Consider the following 20,000-nt stretch of genomic DNA (forward strand, 5'->3'; position numbering starts at 1 on the left):
CATTTCCTGAGTTTTTAAGATGCTAAAAACCACCACCAAAGGGAAGAAATTAACTACTTGATGACTGAGAGCACGTAGCCCCCAGGCCTAATGGCTCCTAACAGTCGACAGTGTTGATCACCCTGTTACTTTAACATCAACCACTCAGAGAATTGTGCACGAGCTGATCACATACCTTGTGACCCTCCTCCCTCACCCGACCTTTAAATATGCTTTGCTGAAACCCTTTGGGGAGTTCAGGGGTTTCCTGGGCATGAGCCGCCCTGTCCTCGGCCCTGCAGTGAACCTTTCTCTGCTCCAAACTCTGCATTTCGGTTTGCTGGGCCTCACAGTGCATCAGGCTCATGAACTTGCATTTGGCTATAGAACTACTTCTTATTTATGTTCATGTCAGCAGCACCTGGTACAGCGCCTGCCCATCACATGGGCCCCGCCCACGCCGAACGCAATGCTCTTTCCCTCGGCCTGGCCAGATGCCATGTGGTGTGGCTGATGCGTGAGACCAAAGCATGGTCTTTCTCTCTCTGAGGCTTCCGAACCGTTCACGGGACATGAAGCTCCTGATTTTGGCCTCCTTGACCAACTGAGTCAACTAACTCAAGTCAAAGGGCCAGCGACTATTCGGATTGCCGAGATACAATTTAACGAGGATCTTTGTGACTCAGCTCCTAAAGTTGAAACTGAAGCAAGTATGCTGGCTAAAAAGCCTTGTTGGATAAACATTGCCACTCCCTTGAAAATTCTGGGAGTTCCAGCTTGGGTGCTGACCTTTCTTTGCTGTTTATGTATTTGTTTAGCACAAGGATTTCTTAAGCTTCCAATGTGTACAGAATGCTGCCCTGGGTTCTCGGAAATACGATGATCTACAGACCCTGTCTGCCAGTTGGTCACATTTTTAAGTGGGAATGCAGTAAATGACATATTCAAACCGTTAACCATTATAAACAGAGAAAACAACTTTTATGGGCTGGCAGCTTTCAGCAAGTCCAGATACGGTCTTGCCCAATTATTTGGCCATGACACTGCCTTCTGTCACAGAGAAGAAAAGAAAACATGCAAAGATTGTCAAAACACGATGGAATTAATGGTATGTTCTTTCCAGCCTCTGTGCCTTTGTTCATGCTGGTCCCTCCTCTTCCCACCCCCACACCGCTCTCTCATAAAACTCGTATGTTAAATATTAACTATGAGTTAATTCTGGGAGCCCTTGGGGACTGGCCTCCACACACACACACACACACACACACACCCACACACCCCAACTGCATTAGTTGCCCCTCCTTTGTGATCTCAACAGTGCTCTGTAAGTCTCCTCTTTTAATAGCATTAGTACGAGGTACTGTGAGGTTCCGCTCAACTTCTCTGTACCTTCCTTTCACTAGATTGTAAATTCTGTGACTGCGGGAAACACATTTGTCTTGTTCACTCTGATACGTCTAGTGGCCAGCACATAGCAGCCATTCAACAGTTATTTGCTGAATGCATACATGAATGAATGAATGAAAGGTAGAACCAACAGTAGAGCAAAATTTTCATCTGTTGTTCAGTTAGTTTGTGCAGTAACTTCCTAGGTGTTTGCGGATCCCCACTTCTGTGGGCTTGTCGCTGGCACACAGTTGTTGCAGTGACGCCGTGTTTCTTAAAGACCTCCATTACCTGTAGGACTTAGCGCGCGTTATAAGAAGAAGGATATGATGCTACTAATAGGGGAGTCACAGGCTTGGCCCCTGAATGGTCCAGTTGGCTGTGGTCTGGAGCTTCATGGCTTAAACTGAGCTGCATCAGGACGAGGCATTTCCATTCATTACGGTGGGCAAGTGGGTCAGAGTGACAGAGTAAGGAGAGCGGACACGAGTAACATGGAACAAACTACAGAAAGAATTCTAGAGATACATGACCCACCAAATTCCTTTTCTGTTGGAAATAAGACCAGAATCTGTGGAAATGACAGGGAATATCTCCCAGAGATACTAGCAGAAGTGAAGGCCAAACAACCAGACCTGTTAAGTGAATGCATTTTGTTTCAAAAAGCAAATATGGTAAAACTTAGGATAAATTTTTGCTCAGAAGTGTCCTTTCTGAAGATCATCAAAATAAGTTTTCAATGTAGCTTCCTAAATCCAGTCTTCGCTCTGTTAGTTATTAGGGATTTTTTGAATAAACAATCCATGCATAACTCGGCACTCTGTCCTGCTGTTTTCTGACTTGAGATGTGGTCATCTAGAAAGGATTTCTTTCTTATATTAAAGTCTGGAAGCTTAGAAACCTGGTACTTCCGGCCTGATGTAGTGTGTGCTTCCCAGAATTTTAAAGATTAAGATGAATCATGACAAGTGAAATGACCCTAGACAGAGAACACAGAGGGCTGGTGCGTGTTTGCTGTAACCTTCTGAGAGAGCTCTTCATCTCGTTTACATGTTCTTGAGAGACTGCCTTCCGTACCATGATGACCGAGCCATCCGGACTGCAGACCTCCCTCCCCACACAGCAGTTGCTTCCTCAGAGGTCCTGTGCATCTGGATTACCTTTTAATCACGGGCCACGTTCTCGGTTGCAGGTATACGAAAAGCAAGCTGCCCCTTTCTGAATATAACTCTCTTGTTTCTTGTTTAATTTTTATTGTGTGAAAATAATGCTATTTTTTAACTTAACACCTTTGGATTGGTTGTTCACAATGACCATATATTGACAATCAGCCTCAATTTTTTCTCAGTTTTTTTATTGTGGTAAAATATGCATAACATAAAATTGACCATCTTAACCATTTTTAAGTGCACAGTTCAGTGGTATTAAATATGTTCCTAATGTGCAACCATCACTACCATCCTTCTCCAGAACTCTTTTATTTTGTACAACTAAAGCTCAGTTACCCGGTGAGCAATAACTCCACATTCTTCCCCACCATCTAACCTCTGGCAATCTCCATCCTACTTTCTGTCTCTATGATTTTGTCTACTCTAAGTATCTCACATAAGCGGAATCACACAGTATTGTTCTTTTCGTGACTGACTTATTTAACATAATGTCTTCAGTGTTCATCCACATTATAGCATGTGTCAGAATTTCCCTCCTTTTTATGGTTGAATAATATTCCATTGCACGTATGTACCATTTATCTGTCAATGGACACTTGGGTTGCTTCTGTATTTTAGCTGCTGTGAATAATGCTGATGTGAACAGGGGTGTACAAATGCCACTTTGAGATGATGCTGTCAGTGCTTTTCGGTATAATACCCAGAAGTGAAATTGCTGGATCTATGGTAGTTCCTATTTTTACTTTTTGAGGAACCATCATACTGTTTTCTACATTGTCTACCATTAACATTCCCATCAACACTGCATGAGGGTTCCAATTACTCTACATACTCACCAACATTTGTTATTTTCTTTTTTTTTTTTAAATAATAGCTATCCTAATGAGTGTGAGGTGGTATCTTATTGCAGTTTCGTATACTATTACAGAGATCGTTGAAGTAAAAAAACCTTTACGTAAAGGATTAGGTGTGTGTATGAATTACGCTTTTTGCTATCTCAGTTGATAAACTGATCCATCAGATATTCAAAAGGAAACTGAGGCTATCTCCCACTGTTGTGAGGCCCATCTGCCACCGTCAATAGCAACAGAAACTTACAGCATAGTTGTGAAATTCCAAATTCAGAGAGACCTAAGATCGAGTCTCACTTTCGCTGTTTACTAGCTATGTGATCGTTAAGACCGTCTCCTTAATTAAATTGTTATTCTCAGTAGAATAGTAATATTCTCTATGCCAAAGGTTTCCTATGAAAAAATGAGACCTTAACTGAGTTAAAACATTTGAGTTAAATGAAGTAATGCATAAAAATTATGGCACACACTGAGCATTCCATAAATACTATCCTGCATTACTGATGAAGATTGTTATGCAAACATACCCTGTATTCTGAAAACACAAAGCAGCTTTTTGGCTGAAACCAGCTCCCAAATGGTAACAGGGAAACCTTTTCCAACAGGTTATAAGGAAAAAATCTGAGGGGAGGAGATAATATTTCTAATCTTAGAGCTCAGGAGAGAATGCTTTTTTCATCATTTGGCAAATCAGGGGTCTTTTGGGGACACCAGAACAAGGCACAGTCAGAGAGTTAAAACAACTTCTCTTAAAAGGAACAGACTTCCCTCATGTGAAAGTTTGCTCAAAGTTGATGGGACAAGCACTAAGAAATAAACTTTTCCATTTTGCTTGGGTAGTGTGACCTGGGGACCAACTAGTTCATATCTTGGAAGAGCCAACTTGCTAAATATAGCTGCTGTTTCTTAAAAATGTTATTTTTATCCATTAAAATAATATTATTGTTACCAAGTGTCACTGGGGGTTTACTTTGTGAAAGAAACTCGTCATAGACATAAGGGATCAAATATGAATATGACACGGCCCTGCCCTCAGGGGTCTTACGCGGAAAGGTAGAATATACCTATTTAAAAAAAGCCATACTCAGCATCAAGGGCTAAATGCTTTATGACTGATGATTGACAGCACGAGAATGACTCATTTTCATCTAGAAAAAGAAGAAGACTTGGGCCTTATTGGTTTTGGCTCCACCACTTATTAAGTTTTGGTCCCACTACTTATTAAGATTGTAACCTGGGAAAATTCACTTATATTCTTTGAGTTTTCAACTTTCCGAAGGCTGAACAGAGGTGATAATGTCTGTGTTACCACTGCCATGCAGTTGATATAAGATTCAAATGAGCTAAGGCTTATGAAAGCACGCAATAAATTATAACACTAGCGCTCTGATCTATGACGTGATCATTTTGCTTCCTCTGTCTCATCATAGGATGAGATGAGACTCTAATAACCACTTTCGTTTTTTTGTTTTCTGTCTTAGCTCATGAAATATCTGAAAGTTGTTTCTTTGCGTGTGTGTATTTTGTGAGCATTACTAAGTCTCAAACTGAAGCAGCAGAGCTAACCACAGACATCTGGTCTCCTAATAATATCTCAGCACTTGATCCTGAAGACAATAGATTGCACCTATTTCAGAGAACAGTTAGTGTCACGCTCAGTCCACAGCGGAGGAAATGGAGCTTTCATTCATGTAAACACTTATTGAAGAAATGATGATGAACAGCCTTCCCTGCACCGAGTGCCCTGCTATCAAGAAAAGGCAGGGAGCTCAGTTCTAACACTGACCTTTGCTGGTAACTCCTTGGCACTGAGTAAATCATTCATCTCCCTGTCCTTCAGTTTCCGCCTCTGTAAACTGAACGTTGCTTAGTTGCAAAACACACAGCCAATCTGATGCCTGAAAATACTGAAAGATAGAGACAAAGTGAAAAAAGGAAGGGTATGAAATCCTCTTCCATTCATTTCATCTGTGACAAGGGGGTGATTGCTATTCTTCAGAGTTATCAGAGTGGGCCGGGGAAAGAATAATTTGTTGGTGGAAGCCAAGGTGAGCACTGGGTGGATCCAGGAATTTGAGTGAGTGTTGGGTAGTCGGGAAGGAGCTGGGGCAAGATAAGACTGTCAGCTTCCAGAATGGGAGCTTCTAGGGTAAGTATCAGAAACGAGTCAGGAGACAGCTCTGGTTAGTATTTAGGGAATTTTAAAACTAGGTTGTAATGGGCCGAAGGAGTTTTTGTGGGATGAAGAGAGATCTCAAATTTTGTCCATAAGCCTAAAAGTAGAAGTTGGTTCTACGCCAGATGACTTGGCACTGATTTTCACCCTGGGTTAGACAATTTTCTGTGTGTGTGTGGTATCTCAGCTTATTGTGAAGCATATTAAACATAGGTGAAAGCAATGTTCAACTAAAGGATAAAGAAAAAGAAAGTTAATGAAATAATATTCAAGATAGGAACTGAAATGAGCTGAGGGGGCCTCTGGAGAGGAACACAGCTAACATGCATTAAGTTCACATGCATGCCTGCGGGGCCCCGGGAACTCTCACATCCACAAAATAACCTCGTTATCGCCATGCAAGGTGGTTGACATACAGATGTGAAAAGTGAAGTACAGAGAGTCAGCAACTTGTCTGAAGTCAGGAATGACTGTGCTGTTGAGCTCAGGTTTCAACTGTGGAGCGTGTGACACTGTTCTCTCAGAAACTGTCGTGGCCTCAGCACCCTTGGCACACTGTCTTCGTCGTTAGAGAATGGTCTCTCCTAGAAAGGGGAGCCCTCTTCCAAACGTCTGTCACAGTGTTAGCACTACCGAAAGCTGTCATCCCAGTGCGGGGCACATGGATTCAGGCAGCGGCATGTGAGTGTTCTATTGTCACCCCATGGTCACCGCTGGGGCTAGCATTTCATGAAACCTGCCGACCTTGCTTAGTTGGGAAGACGATGGGGGTGGGGGAAGGACCCTAAATCCCACTGTCATTTGGAAAACTGGGCGGTGAGAGTAGGCAGTCCACTTCCCAGAGGCAAATCTTTTCGAATATGCATAATTTCATAGAGGCACAGGATTTCAGAGCTGAAGAGATCTTAGAGATGGAACTTGGCTCTATGGCCCAGTCTAGGTTAGAGGAAAGCTAGGGCAAGCGTTCATTGATGGCCCTCGTGTTTTCCTGAACTCAGCATTTTCCTGTCTGTGGCACTGGGTGTGTGATTAAGCCATTTAACTGATGCCTGGAGTTGTAATTTATTAACCCAGGAAAACGGCATTTATCATTTGAATGTGTCAGAGTTAGGGAGGGAAAGAGTTCTTCTAGAAACTCTGTTCTGGGCTATTTAGGGCGACCCTGCTTGCCCACTGTGGGAACTGGTACTTGCCTTGCTGACCCCTGGACTGAGTTCTCCCAGCCCTAATGAACTCGGAAGTACCAGCCACGAAGGTCTGGGTACTTCCCATCAAGGATAAAACTGAAAATAGGAACCCTTTGGTTGCTGACTGTGAGATAAACTTGCCTAAGCAGCCTGGCAAAAGCAGCGGATCATGTGAAAAGCCACATGACTAACCAGAAATAATTGGAGCTCGAAAGATGCCAGTGTCGATGAGTAAGATTTCTTCCATCAAAGGGTCCAGTTAAAGCAAATTCACCCACTCACAGGTTCTTAAGTGCCGTTAGCATTTACCCTGAAACATTTCACTCTTCCTGAAGTGGCAAATTAAGTGATTTAATTAACACAGAAATGTCAGCCTTTATTGACTACAACTAGCGGTCCATGCATTTCTGCTTTATTATTAATTCATTTATTGCTTTATTCGACACATCTTTAAAACCTACTGTCAGCTAGGCAGGGTGCAAGACACAAATAATACTTCCTTCATGAAATTTTTTCTGATTCCTCCTGTGTAAGTTTATATTTCCCTTTCCTGCAACCTAGTGGCTATTGTTGGCGTGTCTCCAAATAGATTTATGACATTTGCGTTGTATCATAGCAAACTGAGAACATGTCTTATCCTACTATTCAGAACAAAGAAAATTGAAGGCAGACATAATGCTTTACTAATGTCTGTAATTTTCATGGTACTTAAAGTTGTCTTGGCCTAAGGTATGTTCTCGGGATTGTGGAGTGAATGACTGAATATTTGTTGAATTGAATAAGAAGTTGATTTAGTGTAAGCTAAGTTATGCTGCCTTAACAAACATCCCTTAGAATTCAGTAGCTCACAACACAAAGGTTTATTTCACATCTATGTTAACGTCCATTGTTAGTTAGGTACAACTCTACTTCCTATCTTTCTCATTCTGCCATCTGGGTAGGAGGAGCAGCTACTAATTGGGACCAGCCTATCTTGTGGCAGGGGGACAAAAGAGACAGCAGAAGCACACGATGGACCAGAAGTGGCATGTATCACTTCTGCTCAAATTTAATTGGCCAAAGCCAGTCATGTAGCTAAACCTCCCATGAAGGGCAGACAAGTATGATTCTCCCACAAAGAAGACAGTGAATATTTGAGAATAATAATATAACCTAACACAGAAGTCATCCTTATTTTCAAGAAGCTTAAAATATAGTTGAGGAAGTAAGCTAGACACAACTACAACTTAAAAAATGAAGTGTAAGCAACATGTTATAGATGTAAGAGGAAGGAGAGACTTCTGTTGACTGAGATTAGTTGTAGGAGGCTTAATAGAGGATGTACCCTTTAGACTGGGCATTGAAAGTAGGATTTTTTGAGAAGGAAATGGGGGAAAGTTGGACTCAGTGAATAGAGTATCAGGAAACATATGAAGGTGCTCAAACAAAAGGTGGACTCAGGAAAAAAGTGAACAGCACACTTTCGGTGGAGAGTAAGATGCCACATAAAGGGAAATAGTGTGTTAAACTCTAGACTAAAGAATTTAGAGCCCATTCAGCAGGCAATGGTCAGCCAGTTTTGGAAGCTAAATGAAGAAGAAGGGGTTGGAGAGAAGCTGAAGACAGTTATAAGACAACTTGAAGTGTTTAGGCAGGAGATACTAAAAGGAGAACCAGGGCAGTGACAAGTATAATGAACAGGACAGAATATATATAGGCAACTTGCAAAGACAATCAACAAAGCTTGAAAACTGACCAGTTTGAGGAGCAAAGTGTGAGGGGAGAGAGAGAGAGAGAGAGAGGAGTTGAAGATGATCAAATAGTGGTGGTGTCATTAATGGAATTAGAAAAATAAGAAAGAGCTGACTTGTGGAATGGGAAAATAATAAGTTTTATTTTAGCTACGCTGAGTTTGAGGGATTTCAGATAGAAATGTTTAGCAGGCAGACGGCTCTGTGGAAATAGAGTTTAGGACTGTGGTTGTGATCGAAGATGTAGACATGTGGGACCCTCTAAAGAGGGGAGAGTTGAAACCATGGATGCAGGTGAGACTATCAAAGGGGAATATGGCTGAGAGGCAGAGCCTTGGGGGATCCCCCACCTGCAGGGTGTGTGAAGATGAAGATAAGTCTGGGAGGAAGACTGAGGAGCACTTGCAGGAGGAGCAGAGGACAGGGTAGCATCAGAGCACTAAGCTGACGCAGATGAGGGTCTGAGGAGGAGAGAGGGGTCAACAGGATCAAATATCTCAGAGAGCTCCAGGAGGAAGAGGAAGTAGAAAGGGACACGGGCTTAGTGGAAGAGATCAGTGGTGATGGGTAAGGAAACAACTTCAGTCAATAATAGGGATGTCCTTTTGAGATATTTGTTAATGAAAATCATAGATATTGAATGATGGAGAGGTAGTCAGAGGGGTGGAATCAAGAGTACAGTGAGTGGGCGAGCCTCCGAAATGAAGACGGACACTCTCCATGCGTGGAGGGCAGGAGGAGACTATGTACTAAGAGGGGATGCAGTCAATGGGAAGGCGAGAGTTCAAGGTAGCTCTTGCCAGAGAAGAGGATAAGAAATGTTCATTCTTTGAAATTTAAAAATAATTATGTGCTATTGAAAAATCAGGGTTTTTAAAACCATGCATATAAAACTAGCCAAGAGAAGGAGAAGAGATCTTCTATGTGACTATATTGTATTTATTTTCACATATTCAGTGTCCACCAAGGGCCATATATTCACATGCAATAAATGGTGTGGGGACTATATTATTGGGCTGCAGGATGGATGATTTTGGGAAAACGTGTTTGTTGCCTGGAGCTCACTAATGGTCCAAGTGTCCTTTCAGTGGGTGAAGAGCACTGGAGGCCTTTCATGAGGGCATGCTAGAAGCCTTTTCTTCCTACCAGTTTGAGATTGCCGGTATTTCTCCAAGGCGACTAGGACTTTTGCAACCCACAAAGCTCTGGGGGGAATAACACCCAACCAGAGCATAATCACGTTACACTGGGCTGCTGTCTGTGATGTGAGAAGACTGTCCTCAGGCAGGAAGAACTGGTGAACTTAGCAAAGAGGGACATTTGTAATATTTATTTCTTCGTTCTTTCATTCATCTTCTACACTCATGCAACATTCCACAGTGTTAATGAGCACCTGCCTTGTGGCAGGTCCTATTCTAAGTGCTGGCGTCTCCACTCACGGAGACTATGTCGCTGTGAACCAGTAACGATATTTGTGTAATGTCATGTAATGATGAGTGTTATAAAGGAAAAATGAAACAGGTTGAAGAGACAAAGAATAAATGGTGGAGGAGGGGGTGTTGGGGGGGACTGCTATTTTACAGAGAGCTGCCTTGGAAGGTCTCTGATGAGAAAACACCAAAACAAACACCTGAAAGATCTGGAGGAAGCAAATCCTATGCAGAGTGAACAGCCAATGCCAAGACTATTCATTCTTGAGACGAGAATGATCTTGACATGTTTTAGGAAGGGCACGTTCTGGGCAGGAGTAAAAGGAGCAGGTGGAGAGCAGTGGATGTGAAGTTGGAAAGAGAGGCCATATCACATGGGGCCTTGAAGGCTGTTCTTTTCAGTGTGATGGGAAACTGTTGGATGGGTTTGGACCAAGAAAGCAACATATCAGGGATTATGTTTTTAGAGGATGGCTCTGCCTGCTACATGAAAACAGACCATAAAAGGGCAAGACTTGAAGCAGGGAGACCGATCTGGAAGCTGCTACAGCTATCCAGGCAAGAGAAGATGCAGGCTTGGATAAGGATGACAGCAGTGGTGGTAAGAAGAGGTGGAAAGAGTCTAGATGGAGTTTTCATGTTTAAGTAATAGTTTTATTGAGGTATAATTCATATGCCATAGCCTTTTGTTGAATTGTGCACATTTAAAGTATAAAATTCAGTGGTTTTACAGATCAGTATGACAGGTCTCCATAATGGAGGCGATTCCAAGTATAGAGGGAAGAGAGGCATCAGAAATTTCACTTGGGTTAAGGGATAAGCAACTGGATGGACACGGGCAACATCTGCTGAGATGCAGAGAACTGAGGAGAAGAAAAGTACTTCTATCCTTGGCTTGGAGATGACCTAGAAGCACATAGAAAAATGCCCAGTATGCTTAAATGTAAGATATATTGGCTATTTTTTTCCTGCACATAACGCTTCCTCTCTATTTTTGGACAAAAAAAGCAAATCTGAGGTCCAGTTACTGAAATTGGGATACAGAGCCAGAGAGTTTCAACAGAAAGACTGATATGGTGTTCAGAAGTCAAACTGTGGATCTAGGAAGCTTTTTATTTCTATTTTTCAGGGGCTGGAAAGGTCTCTTAAATATGACAGAGGATTAATTTCTTTTGGAAGTCAGATAACAAATTATCAGGCAGGACATTTTCTGTAGGAAGCCAGAGAGCAAATGATCATATTGGGTATTTTTAGTGGGCCATAGAATGCCTTCCATGAGTATCCTTTTATGGAAAAAGAATAAGAGCATAGATCAGATGGTGCATGCTTGTTGCCCAATAAATCACCAAATATGTGAAATTTGGTGATCTCCATTGGGATTCCCCACCATTCATTCTACCATCCCGACTTTGTGATGTGCCAATAGCTTCTGTGAATTGTGTGTATTTATACAGTAAATTTACAAACAAATTTTAAGATTTACATATACATATATGCATACATAACACTTAGGTTTAACAGCAATAATTCACATTCATTACTAAATTTATGGATGAAACAACTGGAGAAAGGCCAACTGAGTTGAAAGTGGAGAGGGAAATTCAGAGATACATTTTTTTAATGGGAAGTACTTGGTTTGGATTCTCGCCTTAACCTGCACCCTGGGACTCATTTGTCTTAGTTATCTACAGCTATACAATCAAAAACGTCCATAGTTAGTGGCTTAAGACAGCAATTTATTATTATCTTTCCTAGTCTTGTCGGTTGACTGAGTGCATCTGGGCAGACTTCACTTGGGGTCCCTTGTGTATTTGCAGCCGTAGTGCTGCTGAGTTGGACCTGTGACGGTGCAGCTGGGCTGGGTGACCAAGATGGCTTCTTTGTCACGTGTCTGGCATTTCTGTGCTCCTCCAAGTGGTCTTTCTGTCTAACAAAGTAGCTTGAACTTCCGTCACGGCAGCTCAGGGCTCCAAGAGGCAGGACATGGAAACTTCAAGTCTGCACAAAGTCCAAACCCAAAACTGACACAATGCCATTTCTACCACATTCTGTTGGTTGAAGCCCTCAGGGGAGAGCCCAGATTCCGGATGGTGAAGGGACAGGCTCTATCTTTAGATGTGGAGGTGTGACATACACATAGAAGGAGGGAAAGAACTGATGACAGCCATTTGGGAGATAAACTACATTTAATCAGCATTTAATCAGCTTGTAATCATTTTCCTCTCATGCAGGAATTGTCAACCCTTTTAGAAACAAAACCGTTTTTTAAAATATTAATTTATTGAAATAGAAAAGAAACTAAATAGCCGGTAACTAGCACTGTATTAAGTCCATTCTGTCATCAGAAAATCAGAGATTTCTGATTATTTTGTATCTTATATAACATCACTTTATTTATTATTTTACTTTATCTACATTACAACTTATCCAACATCAAAAAATGATTTTGACACATAATTCCTTATTTTGTTATCAAATCATTAGACGCTATTCCTCAAGAAAATAGACCAAGCAGATTTGGATTCTCCTGCAACTCTTTGTTGGTTTTCAGGATCAACCATCTGAATACTCTTTGATTTCATTTTTAGGCCTAGATCTACAGGCCAGTGGAAAGAATAATTTCCGGAATCATCCTGGTCATAACTTTTGGTCAATGTGATCCATTCAGTTTAACTGTACAGAGAACCATAGATACGGACCACCATATGTGCCTTTGTCAATCACATTCCTGGGTATCGGATCTAGGGAGGGGTTAGGCAAGAATGGGAAACCAAACAAGATGGTACTAGTTGGAGGTCCAGGACTGGCCGGGATTTGAAACGTGTGGGAGGAATCAGCAAGAGTTGGCAGGTATGAAACCAGGAGCCAACCAGGACTATCGCCAGGGGTCTTTGAAATAGTGAGAAGGGCGGGCAGCCCAAGCAGGACAACGGCCAGCGTAAGAACTGAGCTGCAGCCCAGGAGACATCTCACCCCCAGGGAGCAGCTAAACAGCACTACAGAGACAGACAAATGAATTATTAACAAGCTGTTTTAAACACTTAATAAGACAGAGATAGGGCAAAGCTAAGAGTGCAGGAAGCAGCAATTGAGAAGATACACTTGTGAGTTAGACCAATAATTATTCAAGACAGGAAAGTCTTTTAAACTTAGCTGCTCAACCCCTTCCAGTCATCCCTAAAGAAATTTCCCTCTGACTGGACAAGACTCTGTAAAGTCCATAGCACCCGTAGGTTAAGGAATTCCCCGTTCTTGTTGTTATGAAGAGTTCACACCCTCCTGTGATCATAAACTTCCAGTTCACCTGTGTGAAATGTTTGCAGAGTGTTTGGCATGTGGCACTCAATGAATGTTAGTTCCTTCCCTGCCTTTCTTTTAGTGGCAAGATATGCAAAAGACCACTTAGCAAGAAGCAACTCTTGGCCCCGTCTCATAAAGGTAGAGCTGATCTGGTTTTGTAATCAATGTGTTGGCTATTCTCCATTTGTTGGTATTACCACAGTTTTCTGAATGGTACTTGTAGATTCCAATGCAGGAACAAATTGATAATCATGAAGAGTGGTTGCCTACATAGTACATAAAATAGTCTGCTCTGATCCAAGTTCCTCTGAAACAAAGTTAAATTTAAGCCAAAAGAGGTTGAGGCTATCAGAAGGAAAAGATTTGAGGGTCACACTTATGTCCATGATAGGGACTTGGTAGAATTTTTTAGAAAAGGTCTAACATTGACTCTCTCGTTTATTAAGAAATCCAAGTAAAGATTTATATAGGAAGGTGAAATGACTTCAAAATGAACACTTTCATAAGAATCCAAGCTGTTACTTCCTGTATTAGCAGAAACTCTCAGCAGCACACCCTGACATAGAGGGCCAGTGGTGAGTACCGTAATTCAAGTGAGGAATGGCAAAAGCAGACCATTTCCAGAACTGCCCAGTTAATCAAAAAGCCTGGAACTATTCCCAGAATGTTAAAAAAAAATTTTTTTTAAGTCTAATCAAAACCTCAAGATAACCTTTGTACAATTGATCTAATGCCAATGGGATGTGAGAAGACAGTCAGAGATCTGCATTATTAAAGGGGTTTTACAGAGAATAAAGTGACTTGGGAAAGGAGGCTAGCACAGAAAAAGTAAACACAAATCATTTGTATGTGGTAGTTGGAGGGATTGTTGAGGGGAGGGCAAGGAAACATTCAAGGGGAAGAAGAAACTGTTCTACAATGTGGAGGAAGTCAATCAGGTTTCAGCTTCCCCAGAGGATAAGCATAGTATAATTATGAACTTGTACTTGGCACCAGATTTATTCCCCACACAAACAATTAACTCAGACCTAGGAAAAACCCTAAGAGAGAAGAGGAGACGTTTTATTTGAAGGTGGGTGCTGTGGATGAAATAATAAATGGGAGTGTTTTTATTCTCACAGATGACTTCCAAGTGGAAATTCCAAGTCCCACAGTATCCAATGGAAAAGATAAGCGATGAGAGCATTATTCACTTCCCTGCGGGAAAGTATTCCTCAGTGATTACTTGGGGTCCAGAGGTAGTTTCGTATCGCACCAGTGCTCTTATAGTTGAGTCTAATTACAGCACTCTCAACTTTCCAAGAATTTTTAATGACTAGAATATTTGAAACTTTGTCATTTCCTGAAAGGCTCAAGTAAATCACATAAATAATTCTCATTTGGCCCATATACAATCTATTAGTGAAGTAGTTCAAGTGCCCTCTGACTTTACACACTGACTCCTTGAGTTTTTACGTAAAAGCACATCTGTTTCATTCAACCAATTGCAACTACAGAATTCTCTCTAAGAATGTCAAGTAACACAAACAGATACCAGTAAAGGGTCATTTTTCTCTCCCTTAGCAACACTTTTTTTCAATTAGCTAAAGATAAACATAGCTGCCTCTATATGTCAGCAATTCTACGTCTAGGTATATTGCCAAGAGAAATATGTCCACCTCAAAGATATACAAGAATGTTCACAGTAGCTTTATTCATAATAACCTAAGACTTAAATAAACCCAAATGTCCTTCACAGTAGAATATTACAAAACTGTGAAAAGGAGCTAGCCACTGTTATATGCAACAACACGGATGAATTGCCAGACACAAAGTTGAGTGAAAGAAGGTAGGCACAAAAGAATACAATTATGATTCCACTCATATAAAGTTCAAAGACAGTTAAAATTAATTCATGGTGATAGAAGAATAGTGGGTATCTTTGGAGGATATTGACTGCAGTGGGCACCAGAAAGCCTTCTGGAAGGCTGGAAATGTTTTATGTCTTGTCTCTGTGATGGTTTGATAGGTGTACACACATGTGAAATGTAATTAAGCTGCGTACTTAACATTTAAGCACTTTACTGTATGTATATTAGAGCTCAACTTTTTAAAAATATAAAAGAAAAAGGAGCCTTTTCAGAAGTTTATAGTTGGAAAGCCAAAATTTAGACTTCTACTCAAGACACCAGCTCTTGATTGGTGATACAGTGATGGCTGTATCCAATAATTTTCTGTGAATATAGTTTGTGCCCCAAATTTTAGAAAAGTAAGCATAATAGGAAATTATAATTAAAATATCTTTTCTCTACATATTGGACATCAATAATAATGATATCAGCTACTGTTCATTGTACATGTGATGCACAACCCAGAATGTGGTTCATTTATTTTCAACAAATAATTTCGTCATTTCTTATTGTCTTGAATTTAAAGACTATGGTGAAGTATAGAAACCTAAATCAGGTAAATAGTCCCCGTTATGAAATTCTCATAGCAAAGTTTATTTGTCTGCTTTGCTATGTTACAAATATGCTGCCAAAGGAGGCTACAGAAAGGGGAGAGTGAGCTCTGCCACTGGAATGGTTTTACTTCAATTTTCTTCCAATAGAGTGGCCTCCCATTAGTGCTTCTCTGATTCGGGTAGTTAATCTTCAGAAGTAATCAATAAAAGTTTTAGTTTTAGGCCTCATTTTAAAAAAGAAATAATTTTTAATCAATTGACTTTCAGAAAAGTCCTTCACCTTGACTTTGTTGATTTTTCTTAAGGATTCAAATAAACCATGTCTGTACTTACAGGAAGCATGTGCTTCCATTCCAAGGAGGAGATGCTCTCTTGCATTTAGAAGTTTTGAATCCATTTCAGGAACCTAGTAGGACAACGGAGAGCATTGAGGAAGCCATTAATAAGTAAGAACCACTTGGGTGCTACAGACATTCATCATGAATGCCAAAGAAACCCAAGAGGTAAAGTCCAGTTGGGAGCAGTTTCATTCTCAAACGAATATCATTTTGTTGGGGAACACTGTTGGCTGGGTAAAACTTTTGAAAGCTGTGCCCTCATTGTCCACAGTGCAGCCAAACATCTGGGAGAGCACTCAGGTTCATAACCCTTGTCTCTGATTCAATTTCAAAACCCAGCTTCTTGGCTGCTGTTTTGAAATGATGGGAAAAGTTCAGCTGAATCTCAGCGGTGGCCATGGAGCAATCACAGCTTAGAAACAAAACATTTTAAAAAAATACTTGAGCATCTTGCGGAGCCTCAGGAAGCCAGTGCTTTTAGGAGAGAAGTCCTGGCCCCTGAGGCTTGACAGGTATGTGGAAACCCAGGAGTGGGGGGCTGGGTCTGCTTAACAACAATTTAAGGGGCACTCTTGGTTGCTGCTTCCTGAAACCAGAGTCTTGCACGAGCTATTTATGGAGAATAGTGGGTAAACTCTTCAGTCGGCATTATTTATAAACTTCTAGGGAGTTTATGAATATTAATAAGATGAGGGGACAAAAAGCTGTGAATGTTATAATGTAGAATTTGGCAAGCAGTTATTTTAGTGGTTTAGAATTAATTTATTCTTTATTGTTTAGAAAGATCACTCTAGCTTCAGTGAGAAGGGAAGAAGCAAGTCTGGAGGCTGATGCAGTAACACAGGCCAGAAATTAAGGTAGTGGCACTTGGGATGCAGAAAAGAGTGGATTTAGAAGATAATCGAGCAGCAGATGACTGACCCAATGTGGAGGCTTAGGAAGGGGGCGCATCCAAGAGCTAAGTCTGGGATTTGGGCTTGGGGGGCAGAGTAGACTCTGGCACCATTCTCGGAGAGAGGGAACCTAGGGGAGTAGGACATGTTGGGAGGAGGCAGACTCATTCACATGTTTGAACTTACTAGTTTTAGCTCCTCATCCAGCTCTCCATGTCTCAGCCCAGAGAGCGATCTGGAAGAGAGATTGAGATCTGAAAATTATCTGCATAGAAATGGTCATCACAGGTTTGCTAGTGCCTCAGATCACCACGGAACCTAGAACAGATCCTTCAGGACTGTTTAAGGGACGGTGCCGAAGAAAAGGAACATAAAAGGGAGAGAGGGGAGTGGCTGGATTGTTAGGAGGAGAAACAGAAGAGAATGATGATTCTCTAGAGCCAGAAGTGAGCCTTCCAAGGGGGTAATAATTGGTGACAGTAAACACGAGTGACAAATCAATAAAAAGGGAAAAGCAGCTATTGGATTCAGCTAGGAAGTTGTGAGCACGGTCCTTGGCAAGAGCAGACTTAGTGAATTCTATCTGCGGCAAGTTGGGTTTTGAACACAAGGAGAGAAAGTGAAGACAATATGTGTAGAAGACTCTTTCAAAAAGCCTGGCTGGTCAGGGAAGGAGAGAAGAAGGGTGGTGACTGGAGAGGAAAGTGGGAACTAGGAAGAGTGTTGTTTGTGTGTTTGGTTTTTGTGTCAAAGGAGAGACATGTTTTAAAATGCTGGGGAATTATTTAGCAAACACTTAAATAATACTTGCCATGGGCCAGGCACTGTTCTAAATGCTTTACACATATTCACTAATTTAATCCTCATAAAGGGAGATATTCTTTGATCTCCCTTTACAGATGGCAATGAACTTGTCTAAAGCCACATGGCTGTACAGGGTGAAGTCAGAATCTGTCCCTGGGCTACCTGACCCCAGAGTTCGTGCTGTTAATCATTACCCACTGGATCCCTTGCTGTGTTCTGCAGAACTATGTGGGTGGGAAGGAGTCATCTGTGGAGGAAAAATGTTTAAAGGTACAGGAGGGGGAGGAAAAACAGTAGAATAAAGTACCTCCAAAGATGGGAAGGGAATGGGGCCAAGAGCACAAGTGGAGAGGTCAGCCTTAAACAGAAAGGAATATTGGAATAGGAGAGAAAGAGGATAGAAATTAAGGGTATAGCTGCAACTAAATTCATACTTTCAGTGGCAGGAGATAGAGGTTTTTTTCGAAAGTGTGGAGGAGAAATGGTCTGAGAGCAACCGTAGGGAGTAAAGAAGATGCTGATCTAATTTTCAGACCTGAAAGTTTCATATGGGATGTGGGAAAGGAGACTGTCACTCAAGAGGCTGCTTGGTATCTCGAGAAAGAGCCAAGTTTTACTTAAGGCAAAGAGGGAAGGCTCCATGAAGATGTAGGGAGGTTAATCACGGGGAGATTCAGAGGAAAGACATGGGAGGGAGAAGAGGGATGGGGAGCTGGGATGAGAGCAGAGACTAGGGTATCAGTAACCAGAGGGGCTTGAGTCTTGGGAGGGCAGCAAGAATAACCAGGTCTTCTCTACCATGTCTTGTGAGTTTCCCCAGCTGAGAGGACATCTAGAAGTTAGTCTTCTGATTGGGGGAGTGGCTGAGTGAGTAAGGAGAGGAGAGGAGGGAGGAAATGGTGGGACTGGGGGTGGTTCAGGGGTCCTGGAGGGGTGGTACTTCCAAATGAGTCATTGTTCTGGAAGATGAAAAGCCTTTGGCAGAAGTCACTGTGGTCAGATCCACCTGTGAAAGTTCTTGAGAAAGGACTTAGAGGAAGGCTCCTTGTGTGTGTGTGTGTGTGTGTGTGTGTGTGTGTGTATGTGTGTGTGTGCGCACGTGCTGAGAAAAGCTTTTCCTATCTAGTGTCTTTGATATTCAAAGTGACAAGTCTTGTAACATTTTGTACCAACAGTATATTTCAATGTATATTTCAGTAGACTGGCCATGTCGCCTGTCAGGGGTGACGAGTGTTCCAGCAGCCCAGTTACTTCTCTCCAGAGGGCTACTCCTGACCACATTAGTACACTGTGCCCTAAATATCTGGAACATGCATCAGTCAAATGGAAAGCTGCCTTATTACTATTAGAGAAACATTACCAACAAATAAAAAGAGGACAAAAAAATCCCTGAAAGAGAAATGGGTAAAAGATTTGAATGAGAACTTCACAGAGAAAGAAATATGAGTGACCAATACACCTGTGAAAAAATGCTGGCCCTCACTTATAATTAATAAAACACTCTTTCACCTATTATATTTACAAAGACATATAAAAATTAATACCACAGAGTGTGCAGTGCTGACATGTCTGCTTCGAGTGGAATACTATACAGCCATTATAAGAACGAGGCAGAGTTACACGCTCTGCTATGTCAAGAACTCTGCAATATGTTAAGAAAAAAACAATGAAGATTCAGAATAGTATGCATATGAAATACTATTTTAAAATCAGTCTCATATATGTGCTTGTAAATGATCAGAAAATGTTTGGAAGAATACAGAAGAAGTCATTATCATGTTTAACTCTGGAGAATGGCTTTGGAGGCCTAAGGGGATACAGACCACGAGGACAGATGGAAACTTTTTAAAAACTTATTTTGTTATGGAAAATTTTCATCATATGCAGGTAGAGAGAATGACGTAGTGAGCCCCGTGCCCATCCACCCATCACCAAGGTCCAACAGTACTTGATTAGGTCATCCTTTTGCTCTGTTAGTTTGCATTATTCTTATTTCAAAAAATGCAACATAATGAAAGTGATTTTCCCCAGTGCCCTCACATCCACAGGCTTGTTAGCCTAAACTCTGGTTTCCAGAGGCAGGAGAAGGCTTCAGGGACTGGGGAGCTGGGGAGGTTTAGCTACGTTCCTCTTGAATTCTGTCAGCCGTGTGGCTAGAGGAACAGCTTACTTCGTCCAGATAATACAAAACTATCCTTAATTTAAAAAGCAACATCAAAGGAAGACAGTCTGCTCTCCAAGGGGAATTTAATATGCTCACTGCACCCCACCCACACCCCCCAGTCCATGTTTTCATTAAGGGACAATTTGATTT

At 41.5% G+C, this 20,000-nt stretch overlaps 1 protein-coding gene across 1 annotated transcript in view; it reads left to right on the plus strand.

The window, feature by feature from the left end:
* Window positions 1-16,464: 16,464 nt before the first annotated feature.
* VCAM1 (vascular cell adhesion molecule 1) overlaps window positions 16,465-20,000 on the plus strand; it is a 56,604-nt gene continuing 53,068 nt past the window's right edge. Inside the window, exon 1 of the mRNA XM_032487201.1 lies at window positions 16,465-16,501. The gene's annotated coding sequence lies outside the window, so the exon portion shown is untranslated. The remainder of the gene's footprint in view (window positions 16,502-20,000) is intronic.

This window comes from Camelus ferus, chromosome 9 (genome assembly GCF_009834535.1).
Source record: "Camelus ferus isolate YT-003-E chromosome 9, BCGSAC_Cfer_1.0, whole genome shotgun sequence".
Lineage (NCBI taxonomy): Eukaryota > Metazoa > Chordata > Mammalia > Artiodactyla > Camelidae > Camelus > Camelus ferus.